The sequence below is a fragment of the Nerophis lumbriciformis genome, linkage group LG15, assembly GCF_033978685.3.
Source record: "Nerophis lumbriciformis linkage group LG15, RoL_Nlum_v2.1, whole genome shotgun sequence".
NCBI classification, from domain to species: Eukaryota; Metazoa; Chordata; class Actinopteri; order Syngnathiformes; family Syngnathidae; genus Nerophis; species Nerophis lumbriciformis.
The window spans coordinates 20,850,001-20,876,653 of record NC_084562.2 but is presented as its reverse complement, the minus strand read 5'-3'; the positions used below and the strand labels follow the sequence as shown (position 1 = coordinate 20,876,653).

The window sequence follows — 26,653 nt, the reverse complement described above, 5'->3', positions numbered from 1 at the left end:
GTATCGTAAATCCAATTATGAGTATTTTGGAGGAAGACAAAAAGCGCTCATTCTGGAACTTTAAGGAGCCAGCAGAGAGACAGACATGTCTCCTCTCGTCTCTCTGAGGGTATTTTAACAAGGGGCCGGCAAGACAAACGATAATGGCGTTGTCCGTCATGATGCAGGGCCGGCTATATTTGTCACTACGGCAGCTGACGGATGATCTGCTATCACACACCCGACACTCACGTCACACCTGGCACAAGCAGCGACTTGTATATCCCAGCCTTCCCCCCCAGGTTTGAATACTAGTTTATAGTCCAAACATCCAAGATTTCATTATAACATAAGATACAACTTCTCTTTATTTACAAATGATGTAGCGTGGGGGTTTGCGAGGATTGTTCTCCCAGGACACAAACAGACTTTTCCGGACAACGGTAGCAGGTAGGAACATATTTAATAATCAATTAATCCTACATATCAGAAATGACAGAAACCAAAACAAAAGGAAAGTGTGCCGTTCACACAAGAAGCAAAGGGAAAAAAAACTATGGACATGAAAACCTCAATAAACTATGGCATGAAACAAAAAGCATCGACTATGGAATCGCATGAACAGAGCAATGTCGCCAGACCGACTAACTGGCAACGACAGGCTTAAATAATAGTCTCCTGATTAGAACAGGTGCGTGTCCCGAGCACACGAGGCAGGTGAAACTAATGAGTCGCCATGGTGACTAAACAAACAAGAGAGCGCAAACAGGAACTAAAAAGAGTCCAAAAAATAACAAAAACATAATCCAGACCACAGATCATGACAACAAAAAAATACAAACCCCGTTTCCATATGAGTTGGGAAATTGTGTTAGATGTAAATATAAACGGAATACAATGATTTGCAAATCCTTTTCAACCCATATTCAATTGAATGCACTACAAAGACAAGATATTTGATGTTCAAACTCATAAACTTCATTTATTTTTTTGCAAATAATAATTAACTTAGAATTTCATGGCTGCAACACGTGCCAAAGTAGTTGGGAAAGGGCATGTTCACCACTGTGTTACATGGCCTTTCCTTTTAACAACACTCAGTAAACGTCTGGAAACTGAGGAGACACATTTTCTAAGCTTCTCAGGTGGAATTCTTTCCCATTCTTGCTTGATGTACAGCTTAAGTTGTTCAACAGTCCGGGGGTCTCCAATGTGGTATTTTAGGCTTTATAATGCGCTTCACATTTTCAATGGGAGACAGGTCTGGACTACAGGCAGGCCAGTCTAGTACCCGCACTCTGTTACTATGAAGCCACGTTGATGTAACACGTGGCTTGGCATTGTCTTGCTGAAATAAGCAGGGGCGTCCATGGTAACGTTGCTTGGATGGCAACATATGTTGCTCCAAAACCTGTATGTACCTTCCAGCATTAATGGCGCCTTCACAGATGTGTAAGTTACCCATGTCTTGGGCACTAATACACCCCCATACCATCACAGATGCTGGCTTTTCAACTTTGCGCCTATAACAATCAGGATGGTTCTTTTCCTCTTTGGTCCGGAGGACACGACGTCCACAGTTTCCAAAAACAATTTGAAATGTGGACTCGTCAGACCACAGAACACTTTTCCACTTTGTATCAGTCCATCTTAGATGAGCTCAGGCCCAGCAAAGCCGACGGCGTTTCTGGGTGTTGTTGATAAACGGTTTTCGCCTTGCATAGGAGAGTTGTAACTTGCACTTACAGATATAGCAACCAACTGTAGTTACTGACAGTGGGTTTCTGAAGTGTTCCTGAGCCCATGTGGTGATATCCTTTACACACTGATGGTGCTTGTTGATGCAGTACAGCCTAAGGGATCTAAGTTTCGTAAGATCATTGCTTACGTGCAGTGATCTCTCCAGATTCTCTGAACCTTTTGATGATATTACAGACCGTAGATGGTGAAATTCCTAAATTCCTTGCAATAGCTCATTGAGAAAAGTTTTTTTTTAAACTGTTCAACAATTTGTTGACAAAGTGGTGACCCTCGCCCCATCCTTGTTTGTGAAAGACTGAGCATTTCATGGAATCTACTTTTATACCCAATCATGGCACCCACCTGTTCCCAATTTGCCTGCTCACCTGTGGGATGTTCCAAATAAGTGTTTGATGAGCATTCCTCAACTTTATCAGTATTTATTGCCACCTTTCCCAACTTCTTTGTCACGTGTTGCTGGCATCAAATTCTAAAGTTAATGATTATTTGCAAAAAAATAAATGTTTATCAGTTTGAACATCAAATATGTTGTCTTTGTAGCATATTCAACTGAATATGGGTTGAAAATGATTTGCAAATCATTGTATTCCGTTTACATCTAACACAATGTCCCAACTCATATGGAAACGGGGTTTGTATAATAGTCCGTACACTTCACAATGTTATATGATTTGGAAGTGCTTTGTACACAACCCAAAACCAGTGAAGTTGTCACGTTGTGTAAATGGTAAATAAAAACAGAATACAATGATTTCGCAAATCCTTTTCAACTTATTGAATAGACAAGATACTTAATGTTCAAACTGGAAAAACGTTGTTATTTTTTGCAAATATTAGCTCATTTGGAATTTGGTGCCATACCCCACCCCCAATCCAACGCCCTCGACGCAAATCCCATAGGGTCAATGGAAGGATGGGCAGTGCTTGAGAGCTGCGGCCTTCCACCATGGCCCCCCCACGCCCTCCCCTCTGTTGCTAGATTTCTCGAGATGTACTGTCATGATCTGTGGTCTGGATTATGTTTTTGCTATTTTCTGTTTGTTTTGGACTCTTTTAGTTCCTGTTTGCGCTCCCTTGTTTGTTTAGTTACCATGGCGACTTATTGGGTATTATTTAAGCCTGTCTGGGCCAGTTAGTCGGTCTGGCGACATTGCTTCATTCATGCCGCAGTAAGTCTTGTTCGATCTATGCCATAGTTTGGTTAGTTGTCTTCTATGTCCATAGTTCAGTTTAAGTGTTAGCGTATGTTTCCGGCGTTAAGTTTTATGTTTCTTAGCCTCTCGTGCAATCGGCACACTTTACTTTTGTTTTAGTTCCTGTCTTTTGTCCCGTGTAGTAAGTTTAATAATAAATATATTCCCACCTGCTACCTTTGTCCAGAAAAGTCAGATTGCAACAATCCTCGCAGTAAGTTACTTGTGCAATGACAATAAAGACCTATTCTATCCTTTCCAAACACTTATTCGGAACATCCCACAGGTGAACGGGCAAATTGGGAACAGGTGGGTGCCATGATTGGGTATAAAAGCGGCTTCCGTGAAATGCTCAGTCGTTCACGAACAAAGATGGGGCGAGGGTCACCACTTTGTGAACAAATGCGTGATCAAATTGTCCGACAGTTTAAGAACGACATTTCTCAACGAGCTATTGCAAGAAATTTAGGGATTTCACCATCTACGGTCCGTAATATCATCAAAAGGTTCAGAGAATCTGGAGAAATCACTGCACGTAAGCAATGATATTACGGACCTTCGATTCCTCAGGCGGTACTGCATCAAAAAGCGACATCAGTGTGTAAAGGATATCACCACATGGGCTCTGGGACACTTCAGAAAACCAATGTCAGTAACTACAGTTTGTCGCTACATCTGTAAGTGCAAGTTATAACTCTACAATGCAAAGCCAAAGCCATTTATCAACAACATCCAGAAACGCCGCCGGCTTAGCTGGGCCTGAGCTCATCTAAGATGGACTGATGCAAAGTGGGAAAGTGTTCTGTGGTCTGACGAGTCCACATTTCAAATTGTCTTTGGAAACTGTGGACGTCCTGTCCTACGGGCAACTCCATGTGGTTTGGATTGTATTGTTTTATATATGTAATTATTATTGTTATTATTTGTTTTGAATTTTACTGTAGAGATTTGTTTGTTGGATTAATCGAGGAATCGGGTAAAACACACTTCATAAACTCAATGTGTGTTTTGTGGAAATTTGTTGAAATAAACAAAACAATTTTCAGCTTGCCATAACCTTCATTCTTTCTTCTAATTAATGTGCATCATTAACTTTAAAATTGCACTTTTAAGATGTGTGCATCAATAAAAAAAATGTTTTTAAAACTCTATGCTATTTGCTGCCATACAGATTACAGCACCCATGCACCACCGCTCTCATGTACACTCGATTGCACCGTCGGTGTTGAAACTCCGTCCGTCTATTCACAGTTCCGGGCAACTCCATATGGTTTGTTTTATATATGTAATTATTATTGTTATTATTTGTTTTGAATTTTATTGTATAGATTTGTTTCTTGGATTAATGGAGGACTCGGGTAAAACACACTTCATAGACGCAATGTGTGTTTTGTGGAAAGTTGTTGAAATAAACAAAACCATTTTAAGCTTGCCATAACCTTCATTCTTTCTTCTAATTAATGTGCATCATTAACTTTAAAATTGCACTTTTAACATGTGTGCATCAATAAAAAAAAAGTTTTTAAAAACTCTACGCTATTTGCTGCCATACAGATTACAGCACCCACGCACCACCGCTCTCATGTACACTCGATTGCGCCGTCGGTGTTGAAACTATGTCGGTTTATTCAAAATAAACAAAACAATTTTCAGCTTGCCATAACCTTCATTCTTTCTTCTAATTAATGTGCATCATTAACTTTAAAATTGCACTTTCAACATGTGCTGTCTGTTGTAGCGGCTGTGTGGAAACTATTTCCGCATATTTAAAGTATTTTAAATTAATTAATTGAAGCAACATAATATAAACCAAAGCTTTCTTTCTCATCAAATTATTTGATTAATAATTGCAGCCCTATTTGTGTGTTGAAATAGTTTTATCTTATTCTGTTCTCATTTATAAAGGTTTATATATTTTTTTAATGACAATAGAAAAATCAATCAATCAATCAATCAATGTTTATTTATATAGCCCTAAATCACAAGTGTCTCAAAGGGCTGCACAAGCCACAACGACATCCTCGGTACAAAGCCCACATAAGGGCAAGGAAAAACTCACCCCAGGTAATTTTTCCGGTTTATGAGACAAAAGTTCAGTTCCTGTAGTCCACAACGTAAAAATATGAACATGTCTTCTTGTAACATGCATTTTCTGGTAACTGGATCATTCCAGCACTGATACACATGCACAAATGCACAAATACACCGGCCGTAATACAGGTTATGTAGTCTCGATTGCGATTTTATACTGCAGAAAAGGTGTCAGAGATTATACATGGATGTGCGGGAAATGAGTGTCTCCATGGTGACAGTACACGCATTCTGCACCCCTTTTGCACGTGTTGTCAATTACATATGCAGTCTTAGTAGATCACTCACAACACGCCCAACAATAATACATGCTGTTAAGCACTTGTTGTTTGGTATCTTTTTAGATCAGGCCCTTAGTTGTCACACACGTTTAAAAGGGTTTTTTTCACCTCCATTTTAAATACCTTTGTTTTTAAGTATCATTTACATAGCTCCACACTGTTTTTTGCTATATTGAGATGCTAAATAAAGCATTTTCTCCGTACTGTACGCAGCGCCAGCCTTGATCAGCTTCAGATTGATCGCTTTGGAAGCGCCGCCGTCAACAATTTGCACTTTGATTGGCCTGGAATTAAACTCAAATTGAATAAAAACATTGCTAATGAGGAATTGCTGCAGTTGTCCACTCTCCTTTTCATCTCAAAAATAGTAAATGGTTCTCTATGGTAAGATGAGGGATAGAGCCCGGCGATATTTTTATATCACATTTTTTTAATAGAAGTATCACAATATTAATGAAAACACTATTTTTATCATGTTACAGTGCTAGTACGTGGGATGTGAAGACATCAGAATGTTATTTTTGATTAAATTATGTATTTTTTTAAATCAGAAGTTGAACATGACAGATACACCAAAGAATGTGATACAACTACCGTATTTTCCGGTGTCAAGACTTGGTCCTTGGTGTTTGCTTTTCCGGAAGGCAACGGAAAGTTGGCTCGGGCGAGACGGGAATGTGAGTACATGATTTTATTTAATATTATCAAAAAAAACAAAAAAAAAACAAAAGGCGCGCACAATGGCGGAGGTAAAAAACTTGGCTAATGAAAACAAAATTTGCACAAAAGGCAGAAACTGTGAACAATGAAACAAAAACTTACTTGGCATGGGACTGTGAACATGGCATTATGCAGAGTGACGATAAAGAGTGTGTCAGGGGTATGATGTCGCCAGGGAGACTTCCTGGCAACAATCGGTTTAAATAATAGTGACACGATCAAAGACAAGGTGCGTGAGTCGTGAGGGCAGGTGAAAACTAATGGGTTGCTATGGTGACAAACAAGAGTGCACAATGAGTCCAAACGTGGAAGAGGTGAAACTAATGGGTAACCATGGAAACAAGACAAGGGAGTGAAAAGCAGGAACTAAAAAGAGTCCAAAACCAAACAAAAACATGATCAACACAGACATGACATCCGGACTACAAGGCGTACTTAAAATCCTTATTTTTTTTTCTCAAAACTCAACAGTGCGCCTTATAACCCAGGTGGGCCTAATGTACGGAACAATTCTGGTTGTGCTTACCCACCTCGAAGCTATTTTATTTGGTACATGGTGCAATGATAAGTGTGACCAGTAGATGGCAGTCAAACATAAGAGGTACGTGTAGACCGCAATATGACTAAAACACCAACATTTTATATGTTCCATTGAGAATATAGAACATTACACACGGCGCTCAAAAATCTATCAAAATGTTTTAGTCCGACTTTGGTAAGCTATGAAGCCGCACCGCTTGATGGATTGTACTGTGCTTCAACACAGGAGTATTATTAGGGTGTGTGTATAAGGTTAGACATATTATCGGCCGTTTTGTTTCACAATATTATGCAAAAGCAACTTTTCTTACCTTCTGGTACCTGCTGATCTGTATTTGGGATCTGCATAAGTCCTGAAAAATTGCGCGCATTCCGTTTCCACGCCGTAGTAATTAAGCTTTGTCTTTTTCTCTACCTTCTTGTTATGGGACATTCATCCTCCGCTGTTGCCAATTCTAATAGAAAGTAGCGTAAAGTTCTTACTTATATTTGCCATGAAAGCGCCAAAACATACCGGTGTAGTGAGTTTACATTATTCACCCAAATAACTTTAGTTATTAGAGAGTTCCGGTCGGACGGTTTTTCACGAGACACATCTCCGGCTGATGAGGAGATGCTGCTCCGTTATTGATTGAAGTAAAGTCGGAATGTCATTAAAACAGGTAGCTACATCTTTTGACACTTCTTCCACTCCCGTCCTTGCACGCTACACCGCTACAACAAAGATGACGCTGTCGAAGGTGAGCCACGTAAATAAGACCGCCCCCAAAATGGCGCATCCGGAAGCGACTGTCAGAAAGCGACTTGAAGATGATCTGTAAAACATCATCTCTGCAACATTTTGACCAAAAAAAATTAATATATGACTCCTTTGTTACGCCTTATAATCCGGTGCGCCTTATATATGAAAAAAGATCGAAAATAGACCATTCCTCGGCAGTGCGCCTTATAATCCGGTGCGCCCTATGGCCCGGAAAATACAATATTTCATGCTCCATGTACTGTATCTTACTGTATAATATTTACACATGTACTGTCTAAACTTTTTGACTTGGGGGCCACATCGGGCTAAAAAAATTTTTGTCGATTAACTGTTACGGCCGGGTCGCATCTTTATACGCTGGTCGTTTCCCCAAGATGCAGACGGACCTCCGGAAGCAGTGTGCAGGTAAGAAAATGTTTTATTTTCATAAATCAGGCAAGAATACTGAACAGGAACAGGAAGCAAAGCTAAAGCTTAGGTCCTCTCCAAGGTTTCTCATAGTCATTCACATCGACGTCCCACTGGGGTGAGTTTTTCCTTGCCCGTATGTGGGCTTTGTACCGAGGATGTCGTTGTGGCTTGTGCAGCCCTTTGAGACACTTGTGATTTAGGGCTATATAAATAAAGATTGATTGATTGATTGATTGAAAAGATAAACGAGCATAGGAACAAGAGTGTGGCGAGAGGCAAGAATAAATAGCTCTATGATTAGTGTCCGGGAGCAGGTAAGCGTCCCGACCACTAATCAGAGGCAGGTGAAAATAATCAGCACCCATGGCAACCAAGAAACACAAACCCGGGTGCTGAAAAATAGAACTAAGAGAATCCTAAACATAAAGAAAACATGATTCGATATATATATATACGTTAGGTCAGGAAGAATCACAGAGGCTATTTCATCCCTACAAGCCTGTTTCGCAGGTTTCCTTGCTCATCAGGGGATTTTGAGATCCCCTAAAGAGCAGGGAAACCTTTTTGTTGCAATTTACAATGCCAATCAAGTGAGTGACTCAAAAAAAACAAAAACGCTCCAATGTAAGTTAGGTAAGGCTCCACTTTCCCAAGCGTGATGCTGAGAGGCTTTGCTATTAACATGCTACTGATTAGCATCAGCAATTGTACATGGCAATTTCAACATCTTCATCTGTTGTCCTCTGTGTTTTTAAAATTTTGATTTCTATTTACTGTTTTAATTGGTTTTACCCTTTAAAATCGTTTTTAATCATATTTATTTTATATTGGTTTTTTTTTTGTTTTTTTAATAAACATTGGTTTTATATGTATTTATTTTTTGTTTTTATTCAGTCATTGGTGGAGCTAAGGATACTATTTGAATATTTTTTTTAATATTGTTGTGCAGCACTTTGGAAACATTTTGTTGTTTAAATGTGCTATATAAATACAGTGGATTGGATTGGATTGGATAGATACATAGTACTTTATTGATGTATATATATTGATGTGTTATTACAATCAAACAGCTTGTGGGTTAAAAAGCACAATACTTATAGTCTTAACACTTTTTAGGGCGCAACAAAAGACAAGACTGAACTGACCGACCCACACACCATAAATTAGACACTACTGCCATTTAACAGACTGTAATTGAGACTCAGACATGTGATGATAATAAAACACGATATAACAACTGGACAGCAGCTTACATCCTTTTTTAACGTTGTGTAATTATGGGATGGCGAGAGAGTAAAAGTGACTTTATTACATCCAACTTCTATGTGCTTTTAATAATCACATTGACGATTCTTGAAATACTGTCCACAATACTTCCAAAAGTCAATGTACATTTTCTCACGCTGTGGAAGTAAAACCCCGACTCTCCTTTCCCGCGGTCTTACCAATCAATGGTATTGATTGTGACATTTCAGCATGGACAAAGTCCACAGACAAACGCCATTAAGTGCCTCTGAAGAAAAATGGAAGGCGACGCCTCTCCCTTAATTGAATGGAATGGCGACAACGGGCCGCCTCCTCATGATCTATAAACTTGTGTAATACGACGTTTCACTCTTGTGCCGACCCCGTGATCCGTTTAAAAAAGCGACTTTTGAAAGGCGGATCGATTATTTTGCAAGTCGCACGGGAAGATTTTCAAAGTTATATTGGCAAAAAGATGAGAAAAACTAACTTTTCCGACACAAGGTAAACATGGCGGGCTATGAGGGGCTAGCAGCTACACAACAGCTAAGCCCATTCTTGCCAACCTTGAGACCTCTGATTTCGGGAGGTGGGGCCTGGGGGGCGGGGCGTGGTCGGGGGCGTGGTTAAGAGGGGAGGAGTATATTTAAAGCTAGGATTCACCAAGTAAAGTATTTCATATATATATATATATATATATATATATATATATATATATATATATATATATATATATATATATATATATATATATATATATATAAATAAATACTTGAATTTCAGTGTTCATTTATTTACACATATACACACACATAACACTCATCTACTCATTGTTGAGTTAAGGGCTGAATTGTCCATCCTTGTTCTATTTGTCACTATTTTTCTAACCATGCTGAACGCCCTCACTGATGATGCATTGCTCTATAGCACGCAAAAAGTGCTTTCATCAAATGCACTAGATGGCAGTATTGTCCTGTTTAAGAGTGTCACAACATTGTTGTTTACGGCAGACAAACTGCTTTACGGTAGACGAAAACATGACTGAGGAGTATATTTACAGCTAGGATTCACCAAGTCAAGTATTTCATATATATATATATATGTATATATATATATATATATATATATATATATATATATATGTGGATAAGAAATACTAAGTCAAGTATTTCTCATATATATATATATATATATATATATATATATATATATATATATATATATATATAAATATATATAGATATATATATATACATAAGAAATACTAAGTCAAGTATTTCATGTATATATATATATATATATATATACTGTATATATATATATATATATACTGTATATATATATATATATATATATATATATATATATATATATATATATATATATATATATATATATATATATATATATATATGTATATGTATATATAAATAAAAGAAATACTTGAATTTCAGTGTTCATTTATTTACACATAAACACACACATAACACTCATCTACTCATTGTTGAGTTAAGGGTTGAATTGTCCATCCTTGTTCTATTTGTCACTATTTTTCTAACCATGCTGAGCGCCCTCACCGATGATGCATTGCTCTATGGCACGCAAAAAGTGCTTTCATCAAATGCACTAGATGGCAGTATTGTCCTGTTTAAGAGTGTCACAACATTGCTGTTTACGGCAGACGAACTGCTTTACGGTAGACGAAAACATGACTGCTGTTGTTGTGTGTTGTTGCCGCGCTGGGAGGACGTTAATGAAACTGCCTAACAATAAACCCACATAAGAAACCAAGAACTCGCCCTCCATCATTCTACAGTTATAACGTGATTGGGCAGGTACGCTGTTTATATTGTGTGCCTGAATTTCGGGAGATTTTTTTGGATTATATCAGTATCGCCCAATGCTGTTCTGTTTGTTATCGGTAGTTAAAAAGGGACAATTTTACAAAAAAAAGTGTAAAGAGTATATTTCATAATGCACACATAACATCACTTCTTATGTCAACTGTCACAATATATAGTTTTTTTTTATTTTGAAATGTCTTTTTTTTAGATGCTGACGTTAAATACAATGTATCAAGATAAATTCACAAGAAGTCTTCGGGTTCTGAAAGAGTTACCTTCCGAGACCGTGACGTAATTTAGGTACGTAACTTGTACCTAAATGAACACATAAAAGTCTGCTGTGGGTGCACACGGTTGCGATTGTCCCCACCCCAGGATGCGGAGACGGTAGGCGACGTGCAGGCACGAGGTCCTTTTATTAGGGAAAAACAAGAAATCACCGACGTGGCTGAAGCGGTTATCAAAACTTGGAAAAGCGAAAATAGACTAGACAAAAGAACATTAACGATGCTAGCAGGCATGGAAGAATGACACAGACTCCTGTTTAGTGAGAACTAACGTGTGTTCCTTGATCACTGATCAGGAGCATGAGTCTGCATGACTTAGCGCTCCCACACTTAGTACACGGGGAGGCCGAGACGAGCTCATTGGGAGGCGAAAGTCTCAATAATGAGACCATTAGGCTGATGATTTATCACTGTCCTTTTCATGGTAGAATATCCTTTCTCGTGTTTAAAGATATCATCTTTATCCTTAACGATGGTCGCGGCGCTGATGCATGTTTCCCCGCTAAGCGTTTAACGATGTCAATTTTCTCTTCACTTTGTACTTTCGGTTTCCTTTTGGTTGGATTCGCTGCAACACGATAAGTCCGCCTCAAACTCGAGAGACCCGAAGTACCAAAAGTTAATTAATAAGCTAATTATGATAATTTTTTTGGGAATGTTCGGACCGGTTGAACTGTGAGGTGTTTAAGATGTAATTATTAAATACACATAAAATAAAGATGACACATTTGTTTTTTTCTTTTTTTATGCATTCTAAATCGTAGAAGAAAAAAAACTTTAGTAAAAGTCAGCTAACCCCCTAAACATCCAGGAGCTGCAATACACACAGACTAGTGCTGATATCACACCAATTCTCAAATCCCTTCACTGGCTTCCTGTTCCACTCAGGATTGAATACAAAGTCCCACCAGTGCCTCAGTGGAAACGCGCCCCTCTACCTCAAAGAACTACTCACCCCCAAATCCTCCACACGAAAACCTCCGCTGCGGACAGGCTAACCTCCTCCAACCTCCGAGGACAAAGCTACGAACAATGGGAGACCGGGCTTTCTGCTCCGCCGCTCCCAGTCTGTGGAACCTACTCAGTGTCCGCCCTGAGATCGGTAGGTTGCGAGTTCAAACCCCGGCCGAGTCATACCAAAGACTATAAAAAATGGGACCCATTACCTCCCTGCTTGGGACTCAGCATCAAGGGTTGGAATTGGGGATTAAATCACCAAAAATGATTCCCGGGCGCGGCACCGCTACTGCCCACTGCTCCCCTCACCTGCCAGGGGGTGAACAAGGGGATGGGTCAAATGCAGAGGACAAATTGCACCACACCTAGTGTGTGTGTGACAATCATTGGTACTTTAACTTTAACTTTAACGCTCTCCCTGACCACCTGAGGGTACCACAGACTGTGGATGGTTTTTAAAAATGGCTTAAAAACCCTTCTTTTTAAAAAAATCTTTTTTTTTTTTAGATATATACATACTGGTTCTAGCTATTGGGCTGTTCCAGTTTTTTTTTTTTTTTAATTTGTATTTACTTTTTATTTTTATTGTTTTTCAATACACTGTAGCACTTTGCGATTGTTTACTCAATGTAAAGTGCTTTTTACAAATACAATCTATTATTATTATTATTATTATTATTATTAAAAAAAACATCCAAAACCGGCCAACAATACTCAATTTACATCTGGTGCCCGGAATATTAACCGAGTATTAGCAAGATCGTTATTATGAGCGCTAACGCAGACCAACTATTTTTAGTGGCGCATTGATCACAGAGCTGCTGCTGTATCACCTTTGAGTCGGTAAAAGTTAATTTTACATTATAAATCATGCCTTTCATCCGGATAGTAGGAGGTTGAGGCCTTAAACCGGGAAGTAGATAAACTTGACATCCAACTTAGACCAGGAGATGGCAAGAAAGACACAAATTATTATGATTATGATGAATTCTTCATCTAAACGGGAAGACATAAACATCCCGTCAATCGGCATCCCAGTGAGAGAAGACATTGTACAGTAAGTGATTGTTGTATTATGTTTGTAGTTCGTATTTCTGGATCTGTTTAGCACACAGCGACTACAACTTGTACCTCATCCTGAAAAAAAACCCTGCTCAGTGGCCTTGTGGTTAGAGTGTCCGCCCTGAGATTGGTAGGTTGCGAGTCATACCAAAGACGATAAAAAAATGGGACCCATTACCTCCCTGCTTGGCACTCAGCATCAAAGGTTGGAATTGGGGGTTAAATCACCAAAATGATTCCCGAGCGCGGCGCTCGCTGCTGCTCACTGCTCCCCTCACCTCCCAAGGGGTGGAATAATGGGAGGGGTCAAATGCAGAGGGTAATTTCACCACACTTAGTGTGTGTGAGTGTGAGACTGTCAGTGGACCTTTAACTTTTTTTTAACTTAACCTCTGTATATTCAGGCTCAAAAATATAAGGTTCTGGATCTTCATTTAATCCAAAGTAGACATTGTTGTCTCTCATGAAGTCTGCATGATTAGTAGTGTTTTTGTTGCACACATTCACACACTGATGGCCGGAGCTGCCATGCAAGGCGCTAACCACGCCCCGTCAGGAGCAAGGGTGAAGTGTCTTGCTCAAGGACACAACGGACGTGACGAGGTAGGTAGAAGCTGCTCACTGCTCCCCTCACCTCCCAGGGATTGGAACAAGGGGATGATCAAATGCAGAGGATAATTTCACCACGCCTAGTGTGTGTGTGTGTGTGTGTGTGTGTGTGTGTGTGTGTGACTATCCGTGGTAGTTTAACTTTTTTTTTACTTAACCTCTGTATATTCAGGCTCAAAAACATAAGGTTTTATATCTTCATTTGTCCCAAAGTAGACATTGTTGTTTCTCATGAAGTCGGCATGATTAGTAGTGTTGTTGTTGATGAAGGGAAAAGCGACTGTTGTGATGCGTCTGTGAAATTAATTGTGTATAAAAATTGCAATTTTGGAGAGAAAAATCACAATTAGGGTTTTTTCCTCAAAATCCTACTACAACAAATACTTGAATAGCGCTTTTCTACCTTCAAGGTACTTAAAGCGCTTTGACGCTATTTCCACATTCACACATTCACACACACCTTCACACACTGATGGCGGGAGCTGCCATGCAAGGCGCCAAACACGACCCGTCAGGAGCAAGGGTGAAGTGTTTTGCTCAAGGACACAACGGACGTGACGAGGTTGGTAGAAGCTGGGGATCGAACCAGGAACCCCTCAGGTTTGCTGGCACGGCCACTCTCCCAACCGCACCACGCAAAAAAACAAACATGAGCACAAATAAATTGCAGTTTTCGACACCTCAAGGGCGCTTTTCCCTCTAACTGGATCCAGCATTCTGTTACGGCGTCAGCTTTTCTCATTATTGTCAAGAACCACCTCCCTTTGCAGCTAAGGATTTGCCTCCTCACAGCTGAACAAGACAATAACTTTTTTAAGATGTCATAAAGCCGAGACCAAAATGATTTCCGGGCGCAGCGCTTGCTGCTGCTCACTGCTCCCCTCACATCCCAGGGGGTGGAACAAGGGGATGGGTCAAATGCAGAGAATAATTTCACCACACCTAGTGTGTGTGTGTGTGTGTGTGTGTGTGTGACTATCTGTGGTACTTTAACTTTTTTTTAACTTAACCTCTGTATATTCAGGCTCAAAAATATAAGGTTTTATATCTTCATTTGTCCCAAAGTAGACATTGTTGTCTCTCATGAAGTCTGCATGATTAGTAGTGTTGTTGTTGATGAAGGGAAAAGCGACTGTTGTGATGCGTCTGTGAAATTAATTATGTATAAAAAATGCAATTTTGGAGAGAAAAATCACAATTAGGTTTTTTCCCTCAAAATCCTACTACAACAAATACTTGTATAGCGTTTTTTTTACCTTCAATGTACTCAAAGCGCTTTGACACTATTTCCACATTCACCCATTCGCACACCCTTCACACACTGATGGCGGGAGCTGCCATGCAAGGTGCCAACCACGACCCGTCAGGAGCAAGGGTGAAGTGTCTTGCTCAAGGACACAACTGACGTGACTAGGTTGGTAGAAGCCGTGGATAGAACCAGGAACCCCTTAGGTTGCTGGCACGGCCACTCTCCCAACCGCGCCACGCAAAAAACCAAACATGAGCACAAATAAATCGCACAGTTTTCGACACCTCAAGGGCGCTTTTCCCTCTAACTGGATCCAGCATTCTGTTACGGCGTCAGCTTTTCCCATTACTGTCAAGAATCACCTCCCTTTGCAGCTAAGGATTTGCCTCCTCACAGCTGAACAAGACAATAACTCTTTTAACAGATGTCATAAAGCCAAGACCAAAATGATTCCCGGGCGCAGCGCTTGCTGCTGCTCATTGCTCCCCTCACCCCCCAGGGGGTGGAACAAGGGGATGGGTCAAATGCAGAGGACAATTTCACCACACCTAGTGTGTGTGTGTGAGAGACTATCCGTGGTACTTTAACTTTTTTTTACCTTAATCTCTGTATATTCAGGCTCAAAAATATAAGATTTATATCCTAATTTGTCCCAAAGTAGACATTGTTGTCCCTCATGAAGTCGGCATGATTAGTAGTGTTGTTGTTGATGAAGGGAAAAGCGACTGTTGTGATGCGTCTGTGAAATTAATTGTGGATAAAAATTGCAATTTTGGAGACAAAAATCACAATTAGGATTTTTTCCTCAAAATTCTACAACAAATACTTGTATAGCGCTTTTCTACCTTCAAGGTACTCAAAGCGCTTTGACACTATTTCCACATTCACACACCTTCACACACTGATGGCGGGAGCTGCCATGCAAGGCGCCAACCACGCCCCGTCAGGAGCAAGGGTGAAGTGTCTTGCTCAAGGACACAACGGACGTGACTAGGTTGGTAGAAGCCGTGGATCGAACCAGGAACCCCTCAGGTTGCTGGCACGGCCACTCTCCCAACCGCACCACGCAAAAAAACAAACATGAGCACAAATAAATTGCAGTTTTCGACACCTCAAGGGCGCTTTTCCCTCTAACTGGATCCAGCATTCTGTTACGGCGTCAGCTTTTCCCATTACTGTCAAGAACCACCTCCCTCTGCAGCTAAGGATTTGCCTCCTCACAGCTGAACAAGACAATAACTTTTTTAACAGATGTCATAAAGCCAAGACCAAAATGATTCCCGGGCGCAGCGCTTAGGACAATTTCACCACACCTAGTGTGTGTGTGTGTGTGTGTGTGTGTGAGACTATCCGTGGTACTTTAACTTTTTTTTAACTTAACCTCTGTATATTCAGGCTCAAAAATATAAGATTTATATCCTAATTTGTCCCAAAGTAGACATTGTTGTCCCTCATGAAGTCGGCATGATTAGTAGTGTTGTTGTTGATGAAGAGAAAAGCGACTGTTGTGATGCGTCTGTGAAATTAATTGTGGATAAAAATTGCAATTTTGGAGACAAAAATCACAATTAGGATTTTTTCCTCAAAATTCTACAACAAATACTTGTATAGCGCTTTTCTACCTTCAAGGTACTCAAAGCGCTTTGACACTATTTCCACATTCACACACACCTTCACACACACTGATGGCGGGAGCTGCCATGCAAGGCGCCAACCACGCCCCGTCAGGAGCAAGGGTGAAGTGTCTTGCTCAAGGACACAACGGACGTGACTAGGTTGGTAGAAGCTGGGGATCGAACCAGGAACCCCTCAGGTTTGCTGTCACGGCCACTCTCCCAACCGTGCCACGCAAAAAACCACAAATAAATCGCACCGTTTTCGACACCTCAAGGGTGCGTTCCCTCTAACTGGATGCAGCATTCTGTTACGGCGGCAGCTTTTTCCCATTACTGTCAAGAACCACCTCCCTCTGCAGCTAAGGATTTGCCTCCTCACAGCTGAACAAGACAATAACTTTTTTTAACAGATGTCATAAAGCCGAGAGACGTTTCATTCGCCGCGTGGCGGGGGCCGTGTTGATTCGAGGCGTCAGACGTGCGCCACCAGGGAGAACCCGCGTCGCGTCGTCTGTCGCCTTTTTGGTGTACAAACCTGTCACCAAGCAGCCCATAGCTTGGAAGTACATTTTTATCTTGACACAAAATCCACCTTATTGGGAGTAAAACGATAGTTTGATGGCGGTGTAGGAATAACAATGTAAAATGCAAAATCCAGAGGGATCCTTGGTTGTGCCTCCTTTGTATCCATTTAACAGCGGAGCTTTCAGCAAACAGCTACTTACAGCCGCCGAGCTGCAGCGCTCTATTACTCACCAAGCGCTGCTGGAAACTCCACAGAAAATACCCTCGCCTCGGATCTGCTCCCCTTTATCAATGCCGAGCAGCAGGGACCACAGCCAGCTTAAAGCACTCAGCCCGGGTCCCTTGCAACAGAAAACACCATTGCACAAGCCCCCCAAAAAAAGAAGGAATAGCTGCACAAACACCATTTCAGTTTCGTCTCTGCAAATCCTTCAGAGCAGCATCAAAAGTCGCACCGAATTCCCACAGAGACTATTCCAAGACGGAATTTAACTCAGCAATATTTATTTAGATTCAGGCAATATGACCATACATATTGTGGGCGCAATAGAAAAATTGTTTATCGTTTCAAGCGATAGGCTGCATTTTTTTATTTTTTTTTGTCCATAGGGCTCGTGCCATCAGATGATTCTTAGTAACAACAACAATAATTGCACATTCAGTGAGTGAATTTGGTGTCAAACGGGAGCGAAAACAATCTTTTCTTACAAACCCCGTTTCCATATGAGTTGGGAAATTGTGTTAGATGTAAATATAAACGGAATACAATGATTTGCGAATCATTTTCAACCCATATTCAGTTGAATATGCTACAAAGAAAACATATTTTTTTGCAAATAATCATTTTTAGAATTTGATGCCAGCAACACATGACAAAGAAGTTGGGGAAAGGTGGCAATAAATACTGATAAAGTTCAGGAATGCTCATCAAACACTTATTTGGAACATCCCACAGGTGTGCAGGCTAATTGGGAACAGGTGGGTGCCATGATTGGGTATAAAAACAAGCTTCCCAAAAATTGCTCAGTCTTTCACAAGAAAGGATGGGGCGAGGAACACCCCTTTGTCCACAACTGCGTGAGCAAATAGTCAAACAGTTTAAGAACAACGTTTCTCAAAGTGCAATAGCAAGAAATTTAGGGATTTTAACATCTACGGTCCATAATATCATCAAAAGGTTCAGAGAATCTGGAGAAATCACTCCACGTAAGCGGCATGGCCGGAAACCAACATTGAATGAGCGTGACCTTCGATCCCTCAGACGGCACTGTATCAAAAACCGACATCAATCTCTAAAGGATATCACCACATGGGCTCAGGAACACTTCAGAAAACCACTGTCACTAAATACAGTTGGTCGCTACATCTGTAAGTGCAAGTTAAAGCTCTACTATGCAAAGCGAAAGCCATTTATCAACAACATCCAGAAACGCCGCGCCCGAAATCATCTAAGATGGACTGATGCAAAGTGGAAAAGTGTTCTGTGGTCTGACGAGTCCACATTTCAAATTGTTTTTGGAAATATTCAACGCTGTGTCATCCGGACCAAAGGGGAAGCGAACCATCCAGACTGTTATCGACGCAAAGTTGAAAAGCCAGCATCTGTGATGGTATGGGGGTGCATTAGTGCCCAAGGCATGGGTAACTTACACATCTGTGAAGGCACCATTAACGCTGAAAGGTACATACAGGTTTTGAAACAACATATGCTGCCATCTAAGTGTCATGTATGTGTGATCATGTTTTGTTTTAGTCATGTTCGGTTTTGTTTTTGGACTTTTTGTGCACTTTTGTTTTGTTTTGTCACCATAGCAACCATTAGTTTTCACCTGTCACGTCACGCACCTGTTTCACGTTTTGAGTCACGCACCTGCTTTCACTAATCATGTCTATAGTATTTAAGTTCATTGTTTTCAGCTTGTCGCGCTGGCGACATCTCACATTTATGCTCTGTACATTCCTGACACTTGCTTTCATGTCCATCGTTCATGCTGCTCCTTTTGTCCATGCCAAGTAAGTTTTGTTTATTAATGCCACAGTTAGTGTTTTTTGTTGTTCGTAGTTTCTGCCTTTGTGCAAGTATTTGTTTTCATAGCCAAGTTGTTTCTCCGCCACTGTGCGCGCTTTTCGTTTGTACTTTTTTTTGCTGGTAATAATAAATCATGTACTCACATTACCGGAAAAGCAAACACCCAGGACCAAGTCATGACACTAAGCGCCGTCTTTTTCATGGACGCACCTGCTTATTTCAGCAAGACAATGCCAAGCCACATTCAACACGTGTTACAACAGCGTGGCTTCGTAAAAAAAAGAGTGCGGGTACTTTCCTGGCCCGCCTGCAGTCCAGACCTGTCTTCCATCGAAAATGTGTGGTGCATTATGAAGCGTAAAATACGACAGCGGAGACCCTGGACTGTTGAAGCTCCACATAAAACAAGAATGGGAAATAATTCCACTTTCAAAGCTTCAACAATTAGTTTCCTCAGTTCCCAATCGTTTATTGAGTGTTGTTAAAAGGAAAGGCCAAGTAACACAATGGTGAACATGCCCTTTCCCAACTACTTTGGCATGTGTTGCAGCCATGAAATTCTAAGTTAATTATTATTTGCAAAAAAAAAAAAAAAGTTTATGAGTTTGAACATCAAATATGTTGTTTTTGTAGTGCATTCAATTGAATATGGGTTGAAAAGGATTTGCAAATCATTGTATTCCGTTTATATTTACATCTAACACACATTCAGCGAAGTCGGAGTCCCAAGACGAACCCCTACCCAAACCAGGGCGTAGCTCGTCAGTCCGGCTTTATTTGTGGTTTCAAAGCGACGGATTCAGAGCAGAAAACGGTCGTATGCAAAGTACGCAAGAAAAGCGTTCTAGCACAACCAACCTATTCTACCATCTCAAGAAACACCACGAGAAGGAGTACACTGAGACCCAAAAGGCAAGGGTCACGCCCATTAATGCCACCAGCGCTAAACCCAATCAACCCAAAAAAAATTCAAGACGCTCTGGTACGAAACAAACCCGACGAGAAAACGTCCCGCATTTACCGACAAATAACAGATGCCACCGCACGCCTCGTTGTTAAAGGTATGGTCCCGGTGTACTTGGTGGAAAAGAAGGCTTTCAAAGACCTCGTCAAAACGTTAGACTTATGTCGTTTTTGTTATTGTTTACATCTGATACCGAAAGTATTTGTTCGTTTTTAGCTATGATCTAGCATTCTGACTGCACTTCAGAGAAACTTGAATACTTGAAAAACTTAAAAAAAACCTTTTAAAATGTGTTTTAAAAACTGGAAAAATGTGTATAGCAGTTGTTGTTTTTTTGTTGTTTTTTAAATCAACACAAGATACACCTAAAAACCTCCCTCCCCCATGTGTATTGTAGCTAAACTTTGCTAAATCGCTACCATTAGCTGACCACACACAAAGCTAATGCTAATGCTAGCATATTTAGCAATAATAGCTAACGTATAGTAGTTATACTTTGCTAAATCGCTATCATTAGCTGACCACACACAAAACTAATGCTAATGCTAGCGGATTTAGCAAAGTTTATTGAATGTACTATCACAACATTAAGTTATGATATAATATACAGTCAATAATAGCTAACGTATAGTAGCTATACTTTGCTAAATCACTATCATTAGCTAACCACACACAAAGCTAATAATAATGCTAGCGGATTTAGCAAAGTTCCTGGAATGTACTATCACAACATTAAGTTATGATACATGTTCAGTGATAACTAACGTATAATAGCTATATTTTGCTAAATCACCATCATGAGCTGACTACACACAAAGCTAATGCTAATGCTAGCGGATTTAGCAAAGTTCATTGAATGTACTATCACAACATTGCCAAGTTGTGATATAATATACAGTCAATAATAGCTAACATAAAGAAGTTATACTTTGCTAAATCACTATCATTAGCTAACCACACACAAAGCTAATGCTAATGCTAGCATATTTAGCAATAATAGCTAACGTATAGTAGTTATACTTTGCTAAATCGCTATCATTAGCTGACCACACACAAAACTAATGCTAATGCTAGCGGATTTAGCAAAGTTTATTGAATGTACTATCACAACATTAAGTTATGATATAATATACAGTCAATAATAGCTAACGTATAGTAGCTATACTTTGCTAAATCACTATCATTAGCTAACCACACACAAAGCTAGAAATAATGCTAGCGGATTTAGCAAAGTTCCTGGAATGTACTATCACAACATTAAGTTATGATACATGTTCAGTGATAACTAACGTTTAATAGCTATATTTTTGCTAAATCGCTCTCATGAGCTGACTACACACAAAGCTAATGCTAATGCCAGCGGATTTAGCAAAGTTCCTGGAATGTACTACCACAACATTAAGTTATGATACATGTTCAGTGATAACTAACGTATAATAGCTATATTTTGCTAAATCACTATCATTAGCTGACCACACACAAAGCTAATGCTAATGCTAGCGGATTTAGCAAAGTTCCTGGAATGTACTATCACAACATTAAGTTATGATACATGTTCAGTGATAACTAACGTATAATAGCTATATTTTGCTAAATCACCATCATGAGCTGACTACACACAAAGCTAATGCTAATGCTAGCGGATTTAGCAAAGTTCATTAAATGTACTATCACAACATTGCCAAGTTATGATGTAATATACAGTCAATAATAGCTAACATATAGTAGTTATACTTTGCTAAATCGCTATCATTAGCTGACCACACACAAAGCTAATTCTAATTCTAGCGGATTTAGCAAAGTTCATGGAATGTACTATCGCAACATTAAGTTATGATACATTTTCAGTGATAACTAACGTTTAATAGCTATATTTTTGCTAAATTTATATCATTAGCTGACCACACACAAAGCTAATGCTAATGCTAGCGGATTTAGCAAAGTTCATTGAATGTACTATCACAACATTGCCAAGTTATGATATAATATACAGTCAATAATAGCTAACATATAGTAGCTATACTTTGCTAAATCGCTATCATTAGCTGACCAAACACAAAGCTAATAATAATGCTAGCGGATTTAGCAAAGTCCATTGAATGTACTATCACAACATTAAGTTATGATACATGTTCAGTGATAACTAACGTATAATAGCTATATTTTGCTAAATCACTATCATGAGCTGACCACACACAAAGCTAATTCTAATGCCAGCGGATTTAGCAAAGTTCATTGAATGTACTATCACAACATTAGGTTATGATACATGTTCAGTGATAACTAACGTATAATAGCTATATTTTGCTAAATCACTATCATTAGCTGACCACACACAAAGCTAATGCTAATGCTAGCGGATTTAACAAAGTTCCTGGAATGTACTATCACAACATTAAGTTATGATACATGTTCAGTGATAACTAACGTATAATAGCTATATTTTGCTAAATCGCTATCATGAGCTGACCACACACAAAGCTAATGCTAATGCTAGCGGATTTAGCAAAGTTCATTTAATGTACTATCACAACATTGCCAAGTTATGATGTAATATACAGTCAATAATAGCTAACATAAAGTAGTTATACTTTGATAAATCACTATCATTAGCTAACCACACACAAAGCTAATGCTAATGCTAGCATATTTAGCAATAATAGCTAACATATAGTAGTTACACTTTGCTAAATCGCTATCATTAGCTGACCACACACAAAGCTAATTCTAATGCTAACGGATTTAGCAAAGTTTCTGAAATGTACTATCACAACATTAAGTTATGATACATGTTCAGTGATAACTAACGTTTAATAGCTATGTTTTTGCTAAATCGCTATCATGAGCTGACTACACACAAAGCTAATGCTAATGCCAGCGGATTTAGCAAAGTTCATTGAATGTACTATCACAACATTGCCAAGTTATGATATAATATACAGTCAATAATAGCTAACATATAGTAGCTATACTTTGCTAAATCGCAACCATTAGCTGACCCCACACAAAGCTAATGCTAATGCTAGCGGATTTAGCAAAGTTCATTTAATGTACTATCACAACATTGTCAAGTTATGATATAATATACAGTCAATTATAGCTAACATATAGTAGTTATACTTTGCTAAATCGCTATCATTAGCTGACCAAACACAAAGCTAATAATAATGCTAGCGGATTTAGCAAAGTTAATTGAATGTACTATCACAACATTAAGTTATGATACATGTTCAGTGATAACTAACGTATAATAGCTATATTTTGCTAAATCGCTATCATGAGCTGACCACACACAAAGCTAATTCTAATGCCAGCGGATTTAGCAAAGTTCATTGAATGTACTATCACAACATTGCCAAGTTATGATATAATATACAGTCAATAAAAGCTAACATATAGCAGCTATACTTTGCTAAATCGCTACCATTAGCTGACCACACACAAAGCTAATGCTAATGCTAGCATATTTAGCAATAATAGCTAACGTATAGTAGTTATACTTTGCTAAATCGCTATCATTAGCTGACCACACACAAAGCTAATGCTAATGCTAGCGGATTTAGCAAAGTTTATTGAATGTACTATCACAACATTAAGTTATGATATAATATACAGTCAATAATAGCTAACATATAGTAGCTATACTTTGCTAAATTGCTATCATTAGCTGACCACACACAAAGCTAATAATAATGCTAGCAGATTTAGCAAAGTTCCTGGAATGTACTATCACTACATTAAGTTATGATACATGTTCAGTGATAACTAACGTTTAATAGCTATATTTTTGCTAAATCGCTCTCATGAGCTGACTACACACAAAGCTAATGCTAATGCCAGCGGATTTAGCAAAGTTCATTGAATGTACTATCACAACATTGCCAAGTTATGATATAATAATATACAGTCAATAATAGCTAACATATAGTAGTTATACTTTGCTAAATTGCTATAATTAGCTGACCAAACACAAAGCTAATAATAATGCTAGCGGATTTAGCAAAGTTCCTGGAATGTACTATCACAACATTAAGTTATGATACATGTTCAGTGATAACTAACATATACTAGCTATATTTTTGCTAAATCGCTATCATGAACTGACTACACACAAAGCTAATGCTAATGCCAGCGCATTTAGCAAAGTTCATTGAATGTACTATCACAACATTGCCAAGTTATGATATAATATACAGTCAATAATAGCTAACATATAGTAGCTATACTTTGCTAAATCGCTACCATTAGCTGACCACACACAAAGCTAATGCTAATGCTAGCGGATTTAGCAAAGTTCCTGGAATGTACTATCACAACATTAAGTTATGATACATGTTCAGTGATAACTAACGTATAATAGCTATATTTTGCTAAATCGCTATCATGAGCTGACTACACACAAAGCTAATGCTAATGCTAACGGATTTAGCAAAATTCATTGAATGTACTATCACAACATTGCCAAGTTATGATATAATATACAGTCAATAATAGCTAACATATAGTAGCTATACTTTGCTAAATCGCTACCATTAGCTGACCACACACGAAGCTAATGCTAATGCTAGCGGATTTAGCAAAGTTCCTGGAATGTACTATCACAACATTAAGTTATGATACATATTCAGTGATAACAAACGTTTAATAGCAATATTTTTGCTGAACCGCTATCATTAGCTGACCACACACAAAGCTAATGCTAATGCTTCCGGATTTAGCAAAGTTCATTGATTGTACTATCACAACATTGCCAAGTTATGATGTAATATACAGTCAATAATAGAGAACATAAAGTAGTTATACTTTGCTAAATCACTATCATTAGCTAACCACACACAAAGCTAATGCTAATGCTAGCATATTTAGCAATAATAGCTAACGTATAGTAGCTATACTTTGCTAAATCGCTATCATTAGCTGACCACACACAAAGCTAATTCTAATGCTAGCGGATTTAGCAAAGTTCATTGAATGTACTATCACAACATTAAGTTATGATACATTTTCAGTGATAACTAACGTTTAATAGCTATATTTTTGCTGAACCGCTATCATTAGCTGACCACACACAAAGCTAATGCTAATGCTAGCGGATTTAGCAAAGTTCCTGGAATGTACTATCACAACATTAAGTTATGATACATGTTAAGTGAAAACTAACGTTTAATAGCTATATTTTTGCTGAACCGCTATCATGAGATGACTACACACAAAGCTAACGCTAATGCCAGCGGATTTAGCAAAGTTCATTGAATGTACTATCACAACATTGCCAAGTTATGATATAATATACAGTCAATAATAGCTAACATATAGTAGCTATACTTTGCTAAATCGCTACCATTAGCTGACCACACACGAAGCTAATGCTAATGCTAGCGGATTTAGCAAAGTTCCTGGAATGTACTATCACAACATTAAGTTATGATACATATTCAGTGATAACAAACGTTTAATAGCAATATTTTTGCTGAACCGCTATCATTAGCTGACCACACACAAAGCTAATGCTAATGCTTCCGGATTTAGCAAAGTTCATTGATTGTACTATCACAACATTGCCAAGTTATGATGTAATATACAGTCAATAATAGAGAACATAAAGTAGTTATACTTTGCTAAATCACTATCATTAGCTAACCACACACAAAGCTAATGCTAATGCTAGCATATTTAGCAATAATAGCTAACGTATAGTAGCTATACTTTGCTAAATCGCTATCATTAGCTGACCACACACAAAGCTAATTCTAATGCTAGCGGATTTAGCAAAGTTCATTGAATGTACTATCACAACATTAAGTTATGATACATTTTCAGTGATAACTAACGTTTAATAGCTATATTTTTGCTGAACCGCTATCATTAGCTGACCACACACAAAGCTAATGCTAATGCTAGCGGATTTAGCAAAGTTCCTGGAATGTACTATCACAACATTAAGTTATGATACATGTTAAGTGAAAACTAACGTTTAATAGCTATATTTTTGCTGAACCGCTATCATGAGATGACTACACACAAAGCTAACGCTAATGCCAGCGGATTTAGCAAAGTTCATTGAATGTACTACCACAACATTGCCAAGTTATGATATAATATACAGTCAATAATAGCTACCATAAAGTAGTTATACTTTGATAAATCACTATCATTAGCTAACCACACACAAAGCTAATGCTAATGCTAGCGGATTTAGCAAAGTTCATTGAATGTACTATCACAACATTAAGTTATGATACATGTTCAGTGAAAACTAACGTATAATAGCTATCTTTTGCTAAATCGCTATCATTAGCTAACCCCACACAAAGCTAATAATAATGCTAGCGGATTTAGCAAAGTTCATTGAATGTACTATCACAACATTAAGTTATGATACATGTTCAGTGATAACTAACGTTTAATAGCTAAATTTTTGCTAAATCGCTATCATGAGCTGACTACACACAAAGCTAATGCTAATGCTAGCGGATTTAGCAAAGTTCATTGAATGTACTATCACAACATTAAGTTATGATATAATA

The 26,653-nt window shown here is 38.7% G+C and overlaps 1 protein-coding gene across 1 annotated transcript in view; it reads right to left on the bottom strand.

Annotated features, from left to right (window-relative positions):
• gpc6a (glypican 6a) overlaps positions 1–26,653 on the bottom strand; it is a 417,616-nt gene that overhangs the window by 98,915 nt on the left and 292,048 nt on the right. The window lies entirely within an intron of this gene.